General features: G+C 35.5%; 1 protein-coding gene and 1 non-coding gene across 13 annotated transcripts in view; both read left to right on the forward strand.

The window, feature by feature from the left end:
- The window catches only part of LOC144971022 (protocadherin gamma-A11-like), a 249,409-nt gene that overhangs the window by 102,270 nt on the left and 132,139 nt on the right, over positions 1–15,000 (forward strand). For 5 of the 12 annotated variants that reach the window (XM_078911315.1, XM_078911321.1, XM_078911325.1 and 2 more), the window contains one exon: positions 2,524–2,580. The exons of 6 other annotated variants lie outside the window; for them this stretch is intronic. The gene's annotated coding sequence lies outside the window, so the exon portion shown is untranslated. Of the gene's footprint in view, positions 1–2,523; positions 2,676–15,000 lie in introns of all 12 variants that reach the window. One more of the 12 variants, XM_078911319.1, reaches the window with a different exon arrangement.
- On the forward strand, positions 7,292–7,374 carry Trnal-uaa (transfer RNA leucine (anticodon UAA)). The gene has a single exon. It is a non-coding gene; the product is annotated as a tRNA-Leu (tRNA).

Raw genomic sequence — 15,000 nt, forward strand, 5'->3', positions numbered from 1 at the left:
AATACAATTACATTTATTACAAGTACAGTTGCGTTCTAACTGATTGGAACTCTAGACTCAGGTTTTCAAGTGTCTATAGTGTTTTACTTAAAAACACAAAGTTATTGAAGTTACAGAACATGCCATGCAATATCGCGTTAAATCTTAATTGTTCAATATTGCCATCAATGATAGATGATACTACAAATATCCTGATAGCATTTAGTATAACATTCCAGATCCTGCCTGTAGCAAACTCATCTTTCAATAGGACTTAATCTACAAAATGTACTTTTCGCTCAATCTAGATTAGATCCAGCTATCCGCTCAAAATTGGTTTGGTAAGGGTGTAGTAGTTTGTTTTGATTGTTTTTTTTTTAAATTAGAGATTAATCCACGTGTGTGTATATGTATGTATGTATGTATGTATGTATGTATGTATGTATGTATGTATGTATGTATGTATGTTTGTATGTATGTATGTATGTATGTATGTATGTTTGTATGTATGTATGTATGTATGTATGTATGTATGTATGTATGTATGTATGTGTGTGTGAGTGAGAGAGAGTGTGTGTGTGTGTGAGAGAGAGAGAGAGAGAGAGAGAGAGAGAGAGAGAGAGAGAGAGATTGTATTAGTTCGACTGACACCGGGATTCTTGGTTAATATTCAAATATTTTGTCTTACTTCATTCATCTAGATTTGTTGGTATAAATTATACTCGTAATAATAATTACAAAACTTCTTATTATTAGAAATTAATTTCATTACAATTAGACTGTCCTGTAACGTTTTTAAAAATATTATTTTTCTTTCATTTCCCCCTCTATCGCGTGGATTAGCCATATTATTATTGTCTTTGCTTCGTAGCAGAAACGTTCCGAGCTCGACTACCCGCCACGCTGTTTGGCCTTGAGCAAGTCACCTAACCTAGTCCTAGCTTACTTTGCGGCGCTGCACTCGGCTCACTTCTGGGTTATTCCAGTTTTCCCTTGCAATAGACCCTAAAAAAAATATCTCCTTAAGGATGAATGAAGGAAATGTATAGATAGAATGCGCTTGGCCAAGGAGTTCACAACATTGCCATCCGGAAGTATAACGGCCAACACACAAACTCTGTGTAACCATGAACTTTTATAGTCTGGTTAATTCAGTTTAGTGAGAACAACTCACAAACGCGGATGGCAAAAACAATAACAAAGGCCTGAGTGACGTCATCTGCATACTATCTATTAATTCATTTTTATTATACGACGGCATCCGACCTATCACTGGCTGGCAACTCCAGCCTTACATGATCATGTCTTACCGTTTTCACCAAGAGGTCAATGAAAGCCAAGCGAGGCGAGTTTCTCTGAAACCAGAATAGCATCGACGTCACTGGTCTCTAAGAGAAATAAATAGGTTAAGGTTAAAGTTCCAACCAGATACATGATGTTAGAAATGATCATTTGATGTTTTTTAACCCGCAGGTAACGGGTTAATACTACATATTAGTTTTACCAGTTTTGCCATACTTTGGAAAAATTATATTTAAACATTTGGCAAGAAAACGTGTCCTTCACATGTCAATTGATTTAATGACCTTCACCGTGGCAAAAACTATTCAACCTGGGACTTCGCGAAGAGGGTAATTTAAAATGATGGATATTTAAGGCCGGGTTTTCTAACCAGGTTTTTAAATAGGAGTTTTTCCAGAGTACGGCAGGTAACTGGTTAATGTTAGAGTTGCCACAAATACGCGTACACTGAGCAAGACGGAAAGAGAAATCGCATAATTGATCGAGTGTACAGTAAGCTAGTGTAGGTAATTATCAGCCTATAATGGAAACCAGTGAATAATTCAATGACGTCGGGGTTGAGGTGGGTGGTGATGCAGTGATTAGATCGGCATTGGATGGGACTGGAACGTAGATGGGTAAATGGTCTGTACAACCTTCTATAAGGGTTTTAGGAAACCAAAATCCATAACCATAGTTCCCTTCAAAACTAAAACGCACGCTGTTTGCTCAATTTCTTACTGACCGTCTGACAGATTTGCGGGATATTTTGTATGCGGTCTTAGATATGAAAAAAAATTGTGAATCCAAATGTTGAAATATGTATCTCCAACAAATTCCTTTGATGTGGGTGATATTTTATCTTATTACACTCAAATAGCAGAATTTTACCGTAACAGTGTTTACCATAACATTATGTACTTTATTTTCAGTGGTTCAGCAAATAACCTCTCAAAGTAATGGTCAATGACCCGGGAGCCCTAAGAACTTATATCTATGTTTTTCATCTGTTTTTTGTTTTGTTTTGTTTTTTGTCGGGTTTTTTTTGTTTGTTTGTTTGTTTGTTTTTTTAAATTTATTTATTTTATTTTTGTTTTTTTTAGGGGGGTGGGGTTGTGTGTGTGTTTTTTTTTCTACTAAAATATGTCAGGTCACACAGACAGTTTCAATGATGTGAATAGATCTTCTCGTTTGACTTCATTTTCGAAATATTTAAACTGCTTTAATAACAATGTTTTGTTCTGTGGTGATTTTACATTTCAGAATCTGTTGGCTTAAATGATTTAAAGAAAGACAGACAATACGCCTCTGCAAAACTCGGTAAGGAGAGAGTTTAAAAAAGGAATATACTTTTTAAAATGAGTGGGAGGAAATTGAAAAAAAAAATGATGTAAATTTGCTGACACTACTGCCAGGTTTGTTCCTCATTAAAGTTTGTATTTTGTTTGAATCAGTATTGATCGCTCTTCTCATATTCCAATCAGAATATTTTCAATTTCTAACCTAATCAGTTTCTAATCTTTGTGTGGCGAAAATCCTTGATCATTTTTGAGATGATAAAAAGCATAACACTCAAAGGTTTTTGTTATGATGACATCGTTAGTGTTATTTATTTGATATTATTCTAGTTGAAAGAAATTAAAGACTTCATTCCAGATAACCTTTTTTTAGGAAATTGTTCTGTCTGGTTCTGGTTCAGGTCGTAATATTATAGCCGGTGTCTGATCCATTTTTAATATCAGACTATTCTGTTTAATTCGCTACGATGGTTGGTCCGGGTTTCTGCTGTTTATTGTTTAAAATTGATTTCCATCAGGTTTTAATTTTGTCGTTGCTTCAGTTGAAATAACTTTTTTTACTCTTTAATGAAAAGTATTTTGGTATTATTGAATGTCTGGAATTTGACCTTGAGTTGAATGTGAAGAGTTTGAATATGAATAGTGGACATTTTTAAAAGCTGTTATCACATAACTGGGTAAACAAAAAAGTCTTGTCCCTATTCAGCAACATTTTCGAATCAAAATACAGTATTTTGATGGTTGAATGTTAACATTGTAGAGGTGGTAATCGTATAAAGTATAAATTTTTATTCATCATGTGTCACAAGGCAAAATATTGATATACACACATACACACACAAATGCACACACACACACACACACACACACACACATATATATATATATATATATATATATATATATATATATATATATATATTCTGACCTCATTTATTTTTTTACACATTCTCCAACATACGACCGCCCTGATGACTCCAGGAATAATGGACGAAACAATGTAGTTGGAGTACGGCCTTTCCTGATGACTCGATGAATTCTGGACGAAACAAAGTTGTTGGAGAATGTGTAAAAAAAACGTGGCGAGAATAAATAAATAAATAATTCGCATCAAGAAACTGTCGAGCACTCTACGTGGTTCCAACTCACTCCCCTCAATCATATATATTTATATATATATATATATATATATATATATATATATATATATATATTATATATATATATATATATATATATATATATATTTATATATATATATATATAGATGTGTGTGAGTTGTGTGTGTGTTTGTTTGTTTGTTTGTTTTTGCTAACACAACGGGTTAGCAAGACTTGACATTGACGGCATAATCCATGACACGTTGTCATGTCAAACATCAACCGAGTTCGGCCAACTGTCGACAAGTAAAATAATATATTTAAAACGATTCACGCCTCTGATAGTTGCACAATTTGAATATTGGTTTTTAAAAGATTAAATTCAGATTTCAAAGTTCCAACTCAACGACACTTTAAAAAAGCAAAATACCAAGCATCGAGCGAAAACACGAAGTCATGTCGTATACACAAAACAGGATAATTCGCTCCCTTTAAATCGACCAGATTTAATAAGGGATAATTTTTCTTCGGCAAGAATCTGAGCGATTTCGTCCAATAATTACCATCATTATTTAACATTTCCTTCTATGCTGTGATAAAGCTGTAAATAAGATTGCGACAGCTTATAGAGACAGTCCTCGGGCCAATTACATGTGTAAGGAATAGATATGAAAAAGCCGATGGAAAGACTGTAATTTTATATGGGTTTTGTGTTGTTCCTTTATTATTAACTTCATTCCACAAGCTAATAATTTATACTATAGACAAAATCGTCCTTATTAAATTTATGTAGGAGTGAGCAGATGGGTAGAGTTTGACTGCGTTATAAATAAAGATAAGGAATTTAATAGGGTTGCGTGAAAGAGTGTTCTGATAGTGTATGATTTAATGGTAATGAGAATTACAATAGTAAAAGGTTGATAATGAGGATGATATTTATTGCTGAATTAGGAATGGCAATCTTGGGACAATTTGCATTAATGGGGGTGTGGTGATGGCTTTGACGATGAATTATGACGATGATAATGATGATGATGATGATGATGATGATGATGATGATGATGATGATGATGATGATGATGATGATGATGATGATGATGATGATGATGCCAACTAACAGAATCATCTGGCCTTCCAGTTTGTGAACAAAAAACAATATTTCGACACGGTGTTACACACAATTGTACTGTAGATCATAAGAGCCATCCACTCATTCCCTAAAAAAAAAAAGTAGGCAGCCATGTTTAAAATCTGAAGGCTCCATCCACGATTTGGGCTAGTATAGTGGGAATGTATTCTAGACAGATATGACTGAACGTCCAGGGCAGGCACTGGTGCAAGATGAAATCATGAAAGCTGTGCATGCATGATTCAGTGCCATGTAACGTAGAAGAAAATACAAGTATAAGTCATCCCAAATTACCAGTCCTCTTTAACCTCTGACCCCCCATTAACGCGAACCGTGAAAATGTGCTACATTGTAGAAGAGCCTCGTTACACATGCATTTTGTTGATAGGGTACAAAAGTGGTTTGTTAAAAAAAAACTGGTTCCAATCTAATTGGAAGTGTTAAAACTCCCTTCCGGAGGACTGGACACATACCTTGTGTATTTGATCTTCTGGGGTTTCTGAGTGATGTCATCTTATTTTCTAGTCTAAAAATATATGCTGGTCGTCAATGAAAAATCATCCATTCTCGTTCTTTTACGAATCTGCCTATATATTCTGCTAACCACCGTATTATTTAATATGTAACCTATTCATTATTAGTCCTCCGAAGGACTGGTTAGATACACATTTACAGGGACTTTGGAACCGTAAGAGTAGACGGTGTGGCTTTTCTACCCTATTAGTGTTTTCATCTCTTGATCTTCGGCGGAATAATAAACACAACGATCCCTGTAACATAACAACAGTACCGATCCCGTTTTATGAGATTTATGAGTCGTGCTCGTGAATAGAAATCAATGGACAATCCAACAATATAATTTGTGACTCAGTACTGTCTCAGGGCTAACCCACACCGAAGACTGATCCGACGAGCCGGCACTGCCGTCCTCTGCCGTCTTCCGGATAAAGACGTCGGGCACAGAGCCGCTACCCATACCAAGCACCCAAAGTCCTCGGCCGTTTGTTTTATTTTTTTTTTTTTATTTTGTTGTTTTGTTTTGTTTTTTTTTTTCGGGGTTTTTTTTAGCTTGGTATGGGTAGGTCTAGCGGTTCTTCTCTTTATTCTTAGTATTTTGTCCGTGCCCGACGTCTTTATCCGGAAGATGGCAAAAGACGGCAGTGCCGGGTCGTAGGAGTCAGTCTCCGGTGTGGGTTATCCCTCAATTTCCTAAAATGTCCGCGTGGGCAAGATAATGAAATATGACAAAGTTCTAAATTATGGAATCAGTTAGCTGAACATTTCATAAACGTTCACAATTGAAATTCATACTCCAACCACCCAGAAGTACACACGATATAATTTTCATAACATGTTGTTATAATATGTGCTTTCCATTGTTACTTGTTCCGCTGACAAAGGGTTTGTACCCCGAAATGTACTGTTTCCAGACGAAGCCTTTCCACTTTCACCTTTTTTTTGCTAGTATTTTATCATTTAACATGTAACATTTCCTATTGATAATGGTATGTGAAATTTTTGTTTATATGCACAATAGTGCTTTTTGAGTTGGAATAAAAAGGGAGGGACAAAGCCATTGACAAATTGCTTTTCTCTAATCTGCCATAGGTACTGTGACAAAAATAAACATGAACAAAACTTTTTTTTTTCAAATCTAGGCCAGAAATCTTGTCCTTCATTTCATCTTGTCAAAAACACAATATCCTGAACGATCTTTATTTGATTTCTGGCCCAAATTCTTAAAATGTGTTTGTTTGTTTGTTTTTATGTGTTTTGTTTGCATGTTTGGGGGGTTGTTTATTTTTTTTTTTTTGGTTATATTTTTGTTTTGTTTTGTTTGTTTGTTTATTTTTTGTTTTTTTTTTTTTTTTTTGGTTTTTTTTTTTTTTTTTTTTTTTTTTGGTTTTTTTTTTTTTTTTTTTTTTTTTTGGTTTTTTTTTCGGTTTTTGTTTTGTTCTTTTTAAAAACAAAAATCCAATCATAAACTGTGACAGGTTGATATGATTTAAGTAGATGTGGAATTGGTATAAAACGATAAAACCTGTGAAACACACAGCTCGGTAGTCACCCATCGCGAAGCACGACACTACACAATACAAAACCAAAAAAGCTTTATTTTCTAACACAATATAAACGTTCTTGCGAACAATGACAAAATTATGACTCTTTTTTTCCCCCCAGAAATCCGTTTCTTCACATTCTATAAATGGCTTTCTGACTGTCAAAAAGTCTTAAACCTGAGTTGTATAATTTTTATTTCGTCGTAAACCGTAACAGGTAGATAGCTATTAAATCAATTTAATACAAATTCACTTCTCATTAAAAAAAAAATAAAAAAACGTTTATAGTCATAGTTTAACACGATTTAATGCTAGATCTACGTCAAATCTATGCAAATATCATTTACCTGGTTGAGTGTGAATGTCATAACCCCGTTCAGGAAAATAGTAATCGATGACTTCATCCACAATAATACTAATAAAAACTAAAGCGTGAACCTATCGAGTACGGTGGCCGAGTGGTTAAGGCGTTGGACTTAAGTTCCAATGGAATGATTTCCGCGTGGGTTCGAACCCCACCCGTACTAAATTTATTTTTCGTTAATTCTTTTTTTTTTTCTTTCTAACAAATCCTTTTTACGTGACAACTACAAACGCTGCTAAAACTAGGAATACAGTTAAAAAGAATGGAATGAAATCTAAATAAATATTACTTCATTTCTAATTACTTATCTTTATATGCATTTGTATTGCTCATCTATTGATTTGTTATGTTATATGTTGTGTTTTCATCTATTATAATATCATTTTACTTGAGCTGTTTGAGCTTTTATATAGCGCAATATCCACTAAACGTTCTCAAAGCGCTTTACAAAGGGTCCCTGTCCAACACCAACACGTAACATGTTGAACGAGACATAACGCTTGTAAGGCGATAATACAATTTTTTTCCGACAGATACAACGCTGTTAATGGCCAGCCAGGTACTCATTTTACACCTGAGTACGGTGAGAGAATATGAGCAAAGAGCATTTTTCAAGAACTCAACAATGCGCAGAGCGAGGATCAAACCCAGGAACTTCCGATCCGAAAGCGAGTGCCATACCACAAGACCACATTGACTCAGCAAATATTACCAATTTTATCTTTTATATTCACTGTTTTCCTCGCACTTAATCCTTCTTGACAGAATTATTTGTTACCTTTTATGCAATGCGATTTGTTAAAGAAAGTATCGTAATACCCACCAGCCTGAAATAATGTACCAACACTGGAAACAATGTGTAACCGTAAACGTTTATAGTCTGAATAACACAAATTAGTGAGAGCATGCTCATAAAAATAGCAGACTAAAAAATACTAGCAAAGAGGTCAATTACGTTCTATCTATAATTGACATTTTTAGAGTATCATCTTCATTTTTCATCTCTATGTCTCCCAATCTCCCTCCTCCTCCCCTCTCCTCTCTCTCTCCCTCTCTCTCTCTCTCTCTCTCTCTCTCTCTCTCTCTTTCTTTCTCTCTCTCTCTCTCTTTTTCTCTCTCTCTCTCTTTCTCTCTCTCTCTCTCTCTCTCTCTCTCTCTCTCTCTCTCTCTCTCTCTCTTCTCTCTCTCTCTCTTTCTTTCTCTTTCTTCCTTTCTCTTTCCCCCCTCTCCCTTCCCTTACACACACACACACACACACACACACACACATTCACGCACACACACACAACACACACACACACACAATCAAAATGTTGCTGATGATGATGATGATGATGATGATGATGATGATGATGATGATGATGATGATGATGATGATGATGATGATAAAAATAATAATAATGATAATGACGATAGCGATAAACGTCTCCTTCTTTTCTACAAACAACGACTACATCGAACTTCCGTTACAAATATTCATAAATTCCAAGGTCGAGTCAGTTTTTTCTCCCCATTCATAATGAATACACCCATTTCATTTTTATTATTTATTTCATTTATCCGTCAGGGCATTCTCGCACACTGACTCAACATACGTTTTTCCCTTTGGACTGATAAGTTTGACTTAAGCTATTGATCGACCAAAATGATACTCATAGATCATGGATAATGTCAACGAAATGCGATATATCGTGGGTGGATCAGCTGATTATTGTGGCATCTCGGAAGTAAATCTTTTTGTCCGGAGAACAAACAAATGAGCCTCTTATTACAAATATTTTCCTTCTTTTCATTTCAAAATTAATCGATATATTTTAGCTAATATTTCATAAAGAATTGTTAATACATGTATAAAGAACCAATATCGCACTTATAATTTCCTTTTGAAAAAAAAATGCAATAATCGACCCATGAATTGCAGTGGTCTTAGTTTTCCATTTTTTAAAATGAGATTTTAAATAGGGCAATATCCTCTCAACGTGCTCAAAGCGCTTACAAGGGGTCCTTTTTATTCTTCATGCTGACAAGAATTTATTTCACATGTCATGTGGTCAGAATGTATAAAAGTCAAACATAATCAGATTAATAATGTTTTTCTCCTCTGGATACACTTTTATGCTCGTCGGAGAACTATTTCATAAGGGCGTCCGCCATTGTTCTGATAGTTTAGAGCCAGTTGCTAAGTTGGAACTCCACCATTTTATTAATTCTTCTTTGATTTACATTTTTAAAGTGATTATGCAAAGTTTAAGCATATTTGTAAATATCTGGCTACATAGTACTTTAAATATTTACTCTCAAAGGGGGGGGGGGGGAGGGGGGGAATGTGAATAAAATTCCTTCACTTTTATGACAATATTTTAAAAAATATATTTTTACCCCAAAACTATTCAATAAATACAAAATCAATGTAGCCAGCTATTTTTAGTAACATATCAACTATTTTAGTTCCAAATTTCAAAGCTCTAGCACTCAAATTTATTAAAATGATGAAGTCCTAAAAAATGTTTATAGTGATTTTATAACAGTTTTGAGAAAAACGCAATATTCATCCTATTTTGAGCCAAATAACGTTGGATAGGGATTTTAAATTGCATTTTTTCCTACTGTTTTAAATTATTCATTCAGCAAAATTATGAGTTGAAATGAAATAAGGAATGAATAAATTGATCTAAAACAGTCACTTCCATAAATTGATAATTTTCACCCAAACTGATCCAATTTGCAAACGCGAGCGCCCTTATCAAGTCGTACTATGGAAAACCCCGTATTTAAAAAAATGGCCAGAAAACTCGACCTTTAAATATGATCGACCCTCGTCTTGGCAAAAACTCTCAAACCTGGGACTTCTCGAAGTTTACTGGTTAAATAGCCTATAACCGACCTTGCAATAATAATATACAAAATTCCAAGCCTTCATCTCTTCCATGATCTCATTAAATGACTTACGCCGTCCTCATCATGCGGTTGTAAATCATGAATTTGAAATGTTATCATTATAGAGATATTATCATAGTGATATTGATTTAACTATCTGGATGCCTCAAGAATTGTTGACTCTTCTCTTCTATCCCCATATTGATTGTTGCTGTGCAGGAATCGTGCAGTTCTAATATTGACTATTATTCGATGCCCTCAATGGAATATCTATCTACATCCAATCATACGGTTAATGTTTGTCTTTGTGTGCGTACTAAATATCAGGCGTCAGTTTAAAATATCACCGTCAATGTGTCAATACCTTAAAGGCACGCACGCGTACGTCCATCGAGAAAAAGATTGATGGATCAGATGAGATGAGAGTTTAAAAACAGATTCAGAAATATCTCTGTCTCTCTGTCTTTCTCTTTCTCTGTATCTCTCTCTCTCTCTCTCTATCTCTCTCTCCCTCTCTCACTCTCTCTGTCTCTCTTTGTCTCTCTCTATCTCTCTCACTCTCTCTCTACCTCTCTCTCTCACTCTCTCTCTTTCTCTCTTCCCCCCCCCCCTCTTTCTCTGTCTCTGTCTCTGTCTCTCTCTCTCCCTCTCTCTCTCTCTCTCTCTCTCTCTCTCTCTCTCTCTCTCTCACCCATTCTATCTATCTATATATGCCTATATTTCTCCCCCCCCCCCCCCCCTCTCTCTCTCTCTCTCTCTCTCTCTCTCTCTCTCTCTCTCTCTCTCTCTCCCTCTCTCTCTCCTTTATTCATGTTTAAAGAAACGGACACTCACATATGCTTTCTTGTTCTTTTCTCAAAATCAACCAAAGGAAGAGCTCCATTTTAGACGTTAGCAGCAACATAAATACAACTGACACTAATAATAGCACTGTAGATCACAAACTCCTGAAGTCTTCAGGGCGATTGAGCAGTCTGCAGCCAGCCACTTTATTTACGACAGTTTTCCCTCCCTTTGTATTTAATCAACATCAATATTTCCCACTATATCATGTGCTACAGTATTGCTGTACAGTGTAACCAAAGTCATACTACACTGCTAGAATCTGTGGTCTAAAAGGGTAATAATAAAAATTGAATATAACAGCTTCTGAAGAGAACTAAATGCGAAACATGGAACGTTTCGGGCTCAAAATCCTTCTTCAGCCAATAACAAAAACGATAAAAACATGAGTACATTATATTTTTTTTGTCAACAGATAAACCTCAGAGAAATATTTGGCATTTATTTATTTGTCTAAATTTTAAGTGATGTATTTATATTTTCATTGGGTTTTTTTAATGTCTGAGGAAGGATTTTAAGCCCGAAAAGATCCGTGTTTAATATCTTGTTTTTTCTGATACTGTCACACTCATTTTTGTTTATTAATACTCTTTACACCGTGCCGCTAAGTGGTATGACACTCGCTTTCGAATCGGAAGGTCCTGTGTTCGAGCCTTGCTCGGCGCGTAGTTGAGTCCTTGGAAAAGGCTCTTTACTCACATTCTCTCATCGAACTCATGTGTAAAATGAGTACCTGATGAACAGCGTTGTCTTTATCGAAAAAAAAATTGTAATATCGCCTAACAGGCGTCATGTTTCGTCTTACATGTAACGCGTTGCTGTTGGTCAGGGACCTTTTGTAAAGCGCTTTGAGAACGTTTAGTGGATATTGCGCTATATAAAAGCTCATATTTTTTTTTACACTGAGCAGAGAGCCAAGATCAAGACTATCCTTAGTCACACAATTTATGGATTGCCTATTGAAGGGAGCCACGACAAGGAGTTCATATTATAGCCATCCTGTCATCGAAGGTTGCCTCGGAGTGGAGTGGTGTGTTCCGTGCCAAGGCTAATATGATAGATATCTTAATGGTCATAAATTTGATGTGAACACAGCAGACCCAGTTATGCTCTCTTATTATCGAGCCGACTTCCCATCCCACTACCCACATATTTTGGCAATGACTGAAGAATAGGTACATCAATATGGCATGACGTCATAGTTTGATCTGATAAGTATTCTAAAAACACGTGTATGATGCATTACTAGATAGAAGAGAAAGTAATCTGAAGGGACCCTGGATATTTCTCTCTGCTTTAGGGCATTTAAAATGTTTATCTTCATTCATTTTGCCTCAATAAATATATCCCAAAAAATGAGGATAACTGCTTTTTAAAAAAGAACAAAATACTAAAAACGCGGAACGTTTCGGGCCCAAAACCCTTCCCCAAACAATAACAAAATTAACAAAAAAATAAATACATTACTTTGCCGTCTATCTAATTTTTTTAAATAAGGTTTTTATGGGGTTTTTTTGTGGGGTTTTTTTTTCGCTAAGGAAGGGTTTTAAACCCGAAACGCTCCTTGTTTGAAATTTTGTTCATTTTTAAAGCTGTTATATTCATTTTTGTTCATTACTTGTTCCAGTTCACAGCTTCTAGCAGCTTAGAATCAATTCGACATATTATTATTTGTAATACGGCGAGTTTCATACTACTAGACAACATAGTCCAACAAGAACAAGAAAATAAAATGATTGGTCATAATTTATTTCTTACGACAAATGGTGTCTTTATGAGAGAAAAAAAAACCCGCTATAGTATATCATTGGAAATCAATAGACGGACTATATCATTGGAAATCAATAGACGGACCATTATGTTGCAGTAAACTGGTTCTATCTTTAACTACCGACATTCTTATAAGTAGACGCACTAGGTGTTGGGCTATTAGAATAAAGTTATTATTATTATTATTATTATTATTATTATTAGACTCTATTATTATTATTATTATTATCATTATTATTATTATTATTATTATTATTATTATTATTATTATTATTATTATTATTATTATTATTATTATTATTATCACTATTATTATTATTATTGTTTCCATCATCATCATCATCATCATCATCATCATCATCATCATCATCATCATCATTTTCATGACTTGGAACAATGTAGCTTTGTATCAACGAAACTTGTTTTTACACAGACGAATAAGTTTCAGGGACAAAGTACCGATTAGAATCCTAATATTATTGGGAGCGAATTACCTTAACAATATGTCACGTGGTCCGGTTTTAACGATGCTACTGTTTTGTTTTTTAAAAAAAAACAAAGAAAGAAAAGTTCCCCTTCTAATCCATGCCTTTTTTTCTTTGTAATTCAAATCGTTTGAATCAATAAGAACATTCGGGGGTGGGGAGAGAGAGAGAGAGAGATAGAGAGAGAGAGAGAGAGAGAGAGAGAGAGAGAGAGAGAGAGAGAGAGAGAGAGAGAGAAAAGGGGGGGGGGGGCGAGTGATAACACGTCAAAAGCTTTTTCGTCCCAATCCCCTAACCATCATTGGCATAATTATATTTTTAAGTCCAATTCTATATCTCATTTGAGCTGGTTATTATAATTATGAGAGTGCTTGCAGCTTTATTACTACATAATACAGATTTTTTTTTCTATGCTGTCTTGTGGTATGACACTCGTTTTCGGATCGCAGGGTCCTGGGTTCGAGCCTCGCTCGGCTCATAGTTGAGTCCTTTGAAAAGCCTCTTTACTCACATTCTCTCATCGTACTCAGGTATATAATGAGTACCTGGCCGTTGTCTCTGTCGGAAAAAAAATTGTAATATCCTCTAACATGTCTCATGCGTCATGTCTTGTTCTACATGTTACGTGTTGCTGTTGGTCAGGGACCTTTGTTAAGCGCTTTGAGCACGTTTAGTGAATATTGCACTCTATAAAATCTCAAGTAAAAAAATACATAGTGTCGAGTGCTTGACCCTTGAACGTTTCAAATGTACCCTTTAAAAATAGTAGACCAAAACCCATAATAAGTACAGTTTAGTTCGATGGAAAAAGGACACCAACAAACAAGCTTTTTATAGCCTCATTGACTGCCTATGGTTATACCATAGGGATTATAGAAGCTGTAAGAACTCCCCGGGGAGTTAGGATTCGGCTGTGCACAGATACTCATCTTATGGGACGCCCAGATAAGAGGCGTTGTTATCAGCCATAGCAATCGGCAGACAAAGACATTTCACGCAGGGAGATGGGTTATCTGGAAGACATTTGAACGAGCAGGCAAGTCAAATTAGGTATTGGTGGGCAGGTCCGGTCCGACTGACAAGATGTCCACTGGCAAATGAGGTCCACTCTATCTACGTGGTAAACCTTCGAATGGGATTATTTTCCTCTTGGTCGATTTTTTGTTTTACTTGATACATTTCAATGACCATGTTTTGTCTCGCAAAAATGTCTTAAAACCTAACACATTTTGTTAGAAGAGGACAGATATTTAAAAATTTTAAATAAAAAAATTAAATTCCCTTTATTCATCCCCATAGAGGAAATGTTTCTTTAGGGAAGACTGGAATAACCCAGGCGTCAGCCGCAGAGCAGCGCCGCAAAGTGAGCTAGGGCGAGGTGACTTGCTCAAAGCCACACAGCGCAGCAGCGGTTTATCGAACTCGGTACCTTTCGGGTACGAAGCAAAGACCGTACTGCTGAGACACGCTGCCCCTATTACATTCCTTGAAGTCCAAATATTGAGGGCTCTTTTTTTTGGTGGTCTTCTTAATTGATTCACATTTGTAGTAAAAGTTTTCTTCTCGAAATTGCGTTTGGACAGTAAACAGCAGAAAAGAATGAAACTGTAAGATATGCTTGTAGACGTAGAATCTGCTTAAGAATCACTGACGAGGAAAAAAGACTTAAAGAAAATAAGGCTGAATGGTGAGTTTTCTGGCCAACGTTTTAAATACGTGTTTTTCCATAGTACGGCAGATTTCTCAAGACTTGATGGTTTCTACATGTGTAGATATCTTAGGTATTTACAAATCACACCGATTCGTGCGAAAGC

The sequence above is a fragment of the Berghia stephanieae genome, chromosome 4 (assembly GCF_034508935.2).
Source record: "Berghia stephanieae isolate SIO BIC M18660-M18661 chromosome 4, UCSD_Bste_1.3, whole genome shotgun sequence".
Taxonomy (NCBI): Eukaryota; Metazoa; Mollusca; class Gastropoda; order Nudibranchia; family Aeolidiidae; genus Berghia; species Berghia stephanieae.